The following is a 5,728-nucleotide window of genomic DNA, read 5'->3' as shown; positions in this document are numbered from 1 at the left end:
ATTTTAATTTTTTTAATTTAATTTTTATATTTTAATATTTTTGTTTGTTTGATTTTGACAGGTTCTTTTGGTTTATGATTAAAGGAAACCCATTGGAACCAATAATTTTTTATAGTGATATTGAAAAAACTGCTCGCAGAAATCGTAGAGAGGTTAGAGTAGCAAGGCAAAAACAATAGCGTATAGTAGACGATCACAAGGAAAAGGATACTGGTATAGAGATGGGTGATAATCAAAATAATCAACTACCTCCTGTAGATCCTGCCTCTCGTACTATGCATGATTATGCTAAGCCCACTTTCATTGGAGCTGAATCAAGTATTGTTAGGCTGACTATTGATGCAAACAACTTTGGGATCAAATCAAACACAATTCTAATGGTGCAACAATATGATTAGTTTGATGGTTTGTGTAAACTAAAAAAACTATAGGATTTTTCCTATATAATTCATCACCTTTTTACTTAAATTTGTTGTTAAAATCAAGTAATTGTTTAATAAATTAATGAAATTTGCAAAAATATGAAATTAGGACATAGAAATTATTAAAATATGATTTTATACTTTACTATATAGTTTAAATGTATAAAATGGCTTATTTTATGTTACTTTGAGCATATTATATTTTTAAGCTATAAAGTGGGCCATGCATGATTAAATTAAATAATAAAATATAAAGTTATATTTAATAATTCATTTTTAATATTTCATTAACAAATTGGGTCTTAATTAATTAAGTAAATTGATTAATTAAAGTGGTTAAATTATATTATTTGGTCATCTAAACTATCTACTATTTTTGGACAGGTCTAAGAATTTTCTTCTAATAGCAAAACCGTCCAAATTGGGGACCAAGTCAACCCAATTTTTGGTTGGACATGAATGTCATAAACCATTTTTTGGTTTAATTATAAAAAGTCCTTGCAGAGTTAAAGAAATCATAGATTTTCCCAAAGATTTGCTGATGACCGAGTCTTAGTCCTGAGTTGTTGTGGAACTCAAATTGACCAAAAATTAAGGAAAAATCAGCCACCTTTACTCAATTCATGGTCGCCCACTATTGGAGGAAGTTTCAAAGGATGGACACTCCTATTTTTAGCAAACTAGCTCCCCTGCCTCACTTATAAATAAGAGCTCATTTCTTATTTTTTCAATCATCCCTCATCCCTCATCCCCTTATCTCTCACTCATTCATCATTCTCTCAACTCTTTTAGCTATCGTTCCCCTTCATCATCCTTGCATAAGGATTTTAGCAATTAAGCCTCTTAAAGAACCCTTGGTCAGCCACCTTGGAGAGCCATCAGCAAAGGAGCAATGCAAGGAAGCTAAGGAGCCTCGTTAGTCAGAGTCTTGGGTGATAGCCACTCTGAAGTGGGTTTAATCTTTCTTTTATTTAAATTTAATTTAAAGATGTTTGCTATGTGTTCTTTGTTCTTGTTTACAACAATGATAGATTAAATTTATTTAATCTAGGATAATTATTTTGATTAAATAATATTTATTTCATTCATGCTTATAATGTTTGCGCCTCAATCAATCATGTTTTCAATTAAAATCAAGTCTGTATTTCGTTCATACGTGATTGAAATACACCTGAATTAGCTGAGCGATCCTAACCAGACGATGACTAATGGACACGTAATTGAAATGTGCATGCTCAGTTGAAATCCTAACCCGATTGAATTGTAGGTTGCATAACAACTCTAACCAAGCTCTATTATCTGCATAGTTTTTATATTTGTATGATTAAATTGTTTCAAACCTAACACGTCCCTATTACCTCACATGAATGCTAAAAAACCCTTAGTAAATAAGGATCAGTAAAATGCGTATTTACTAAGTAAAGGATTCAAAAAGGACCTAATGTGGTTTCCAAACTCATGAAAGATCGAGTTTCCATGAAGTGCTTTTCTGAATGTTATTAAGCATGTTGATAATAAATTGAGTTGAATTAAAGTAATTGTCCTAGTTTATTTATGTTATAATTGTTGTAGATTGTGCTAAATTTACTAAAATCTATTTCATTCATATACTTTGCATACTTAGGATAATTTGCATTAGGGATCATTGCATTTAGTTTAATATATTTTAATCAGCACTTCTCAACTATATTATGTTTTTATTTTACCAAATTTTTAATATAATTTTAGAAATTAAGTGACTTAGCACAAGTACAATCGCTGTGGAGACGATAACTCGATACTTACTTATTACTTGATAATGACTGTGTACACTTGTACAAACCCCAGCGTTACAAGTTTTTGGCGCCATTGTCGGGGATTGCCAACTGTTGCCATATTCATTTTTTTTCGTGAAATTATTTATTTTCAATTTGATTTATTTCTAACATTACTAACTTATTCTTTTTAATTTTTTTTTGATTTTCTTCCTAGGTGTTTATGAGCATAGATCGAATTACCGATTTACTCCCTATAGATCCTAAAATTGAGCAAACTTTTAGACAAAGAAGACGTGAACGAATAGCTCAAAGACAAGTCGAGATGAACCTTGGAAATCAGAATCAAGACCAAGGTAATGAAGCCGATCATGTACGAAATCCTATCCTCATTGCCGATGATAGAAATCGATGCATCAGACAATATGTTGTGCCACTCTTCAGTGAGTTAAACCCAGGAATTAGAAGGCCAGATATTGAGGCAACCTAGTTTGAATTAAAACTAGTGATGTTTCAAATGCTACAAACGGTGGGCCAATTGAGTGGTATGCCCACGGAAGATCCACATCTCCACCTTCGATTGTTTATGGAGGTGAGTGATTCATTCAAGATAGCCGGTGTGATTGAAGACGTACTGAGATTGAAGTTGTTTCCGTACTCGTTGTAAGATCGAGAACGAGCATGGCTCAATTCATTGCCACCAAGTTCCATATCTACATGGCAATAATTAGCAGGGATATTTTTGGTTAAGTATTTCCCACCTAGCAAAAATGCTAAGTTGAGGAACGAGATCACAACTTTCCAACAATTGGATGACGAGTCTTTGTATTAGGCTTGGGAACAATTCAAGGAGTTACTTCGTAAGTGTCCTCATCATAGGATTCCTCACTGTATCCAGTTGGAGGCATTCTATAAGGGTCTCAATGCACATACAAGATTTATGGTAGATGCTTCCGCGAATCGTGTAATTTTGTCTAAGTCTTATAATGAGGCTTATAAGATCATTGAGAGGATCGCGAGTAATAACTATCAATGGCCAACAAATCGAATAGCTTCAGGAAGACGCATAGCCAAAGTTCATGAAGTTGACTTCTTCACTTCGTTATCAGCTCAGGTATCATCTATTTCCTCTATGTTAAAACAGTTAACCGCTAATAGTACTAATAGTTTTGCAGCTCAGCCACCAAGTCTGTTTGAAATAGTTTCCTGTGTGTACTGTGGGGAAGGTCATTCTTTTGAAAATTGTCCATCAAATCCCGAGTCAATGTACTATGTGGGGAATCAATATCAAAATAGGAGTGGACAAGGACACTAGTCCAACTTCTACAATCTTTCATGGCGTAATCATCCTAACTTTTCTTGGAGCAACCAAGGACATGGACCAAACAACAACTTATCAAACCAAAGAACCAACCAATCTCAAGGGTATAATCAGCTAGCTCTGAAACGACCTCAAGCTCAGGCATCAAATAGTTTGGAGAACTTGTTGAAAGCGTACATGGAAAAGAATGACGCTTTGATCCAAAGCCAAGTAGCAACACTGAAAAATTTGGAAAACCAAATGGGTTAGTTAGCTACGGAGTTACGTAATAGACCACAAGGAACCTTGCCAAGTGATACTGAGAATCTAAGAAATTTGGGTAAAGAACATATCAAGGCAGTGGCATTGTGAAGTGGCAAAATTCTAGAACCCCGATGGATTGATGTCGAAGATAAGTCTGTTGAGAAGAATCAACTAGTTGTTGAAGTTATTACACCAAAGGAATCAAAATCTACAAAGTCTAACAAGGTAAACCTTGACTTAGTGAATTCAGATATTTTGACATCGTTTTTAGATAGAGATTTACCTACTCAGAAAAGTTGTCCGATTCAACCGAAAGTTCCATCACCTCCATATCTGTAAAGATTGCAGCAACACAAGCAGAAACAAGAGGTGCAATTCAAGAAGTTTTTAGATGTTCTGAAGTAATTACACATCAATATTCTGTTGGTGGAGGCTTTAGAACAAATGCCGAATTATGTGAAGTTTATGAAGGATATATTGTCCAAGAAGAAATGACTGAGTGAGTATGAGACTGTTGCCTTGGCAAAGGAGTGCAGTGCGTTCCTGCAGAACAAACTGCCACTGAAATTGAAAGACCCAAGAAGCTTTACTATACCCTGTAACATTGGTGAATCTTACTATGGTAAAGCTTTGTGTGACTTAGGAGCGAATATCAACTTGATGCCTAAGTCTATTTTCAAGATGTTAGGGATAGGTGAAGTAAGACCTACAACTGTGATGCTTCAGCTAGCGGATCGATCTTTAGCATATCCCGAAGGAAAGATCGAGGATGTTTTGGTAAGAGTCAATAAATTTATTTTTCCTGCTGATTTCATTATTTTAGATTTAAAGCAGATAAGGAAGTGTCGATCATCCTTAGGAGACTTTTCTTAGCCACGGGGAGAACGTTAATTGATGTGCAGAAAGGCGAACTTACCATACAAGTTCAAGATGACAAGGTAACTTTTAACATTCTTAAAGCGATGAAATATCTCGATCCGGCAGAGGAGTGTTCAGTTATGGAAGAGATAGAAACCTTGGTTCCTATGGAAAGCAATTTTGAGGAAGATCCAGTGGAGAAAGCCTTAGAGTTTGACCCTTTGGAGGATGAAGACGGTAAAGAAAACATGGCTTTGATGGAAGCCAATCTGGGAAATTTTATTCAATCCACACGGTTTGAACCGTTAGAGTTGGAAGTCAGAGAATTTGTGCAACCCAAGTTGTCAATTGAAGAACCACCTAAACTTGAACTAAAGGTACTTCCTTCCCATTTGAAATATGTTTATTTAGGTAATTGTTCTACTTTGCATGTTATTATTTCAGTAAAACTGACGAAAGATCAAGAGGAGCAACTAATTGCTCTTCTAAAGAAATTTAAGAAAGTAATTGGTTTGACCATAGCTTATATTTGAGGTATAAGCCCCTCTTTTTGCATACATAAAATCATTTTAGAAGAAGGTGAAAAGCTCAAATTGATGGGCAAAGAAGGCTCAAACCTATTATGAAAGAAGTTGTGAGAAATGAAGTGATCAAATGGTTAGATGCAGGAATCATCTATCCTATTTTAGATAGTTTGTGAGTAAGTCCGGTGCAGTGTGTGTCGAAGAAAGGTGGAATCACGATTGTTGTAAATGAGCACAACGAATTGATTCCAACAAGAACTGTTACTGGTTGGAGAATCTGTATTGATTACAGAAAGCTGAATAAAGCCATTCGGAAGGACCATTTTTCGTTGCCTTTTATGGATTAGATGTTAGATCGACTGGCAGGTAATGAATTCTATTACTTTTTAGATGGCTATTCAGGATATAACCAAATAGTTGTAGCCCTAGAGGACCAACATAAAATAACCTTTACTTGTCCATATGGTACGTTTGCTTTTAGGCGAATGCCTTTTGGTTTATGCAATGCACCTGTAAGTTTTCAATGATGCATGATGGCAATATTTTCTGATATGGTTGAAAATTTTGTTGAGGTTTTCATAGATGATTTATTTTTGTTTTTGGTAA

General features: G+C 34.8%; 1 non-coding gene across 1 annotated transcript; it reads right to left on the bottom strand.

The window, feature by feature from the left end:
- Window positions 1-2,951: 2,951 nt before the first annotated feature.
- On the bottom strand, window positions 2,952-3,058 carry LOC128032741 (small nucleolar RNA R71). Its single transcript, XR_008189037.1, has one exon. It is a non-coding gene; the product is annotated as a small nucleolar RNA R71 (small nucleolar RNA).
- Window positions 3,059-5,728: the final 2,670 nt, after the last annotated feature.

Source organism: Gossypium raimondii, chromosome 1 (genome assembly GCF_025698545.1).
Source record: "Gossypium raimondii isolate GPD5lz chromosome 1, ASM2569854v1, whole genome shotgun sequence".
In the NCBI taxonomy this organism is placed as follows: Eukaryota; Viridiplantae; Streptophyta; class Magnoliopsida; order Malvales; family Malvaceae; genus Gossypium; species Gossypium raimondii.
The sequence above is the reverse complement of the archived record's forward strand: the minus strand, read 5'-3'. Positions and strand labels throughout refer to the sequence as shown.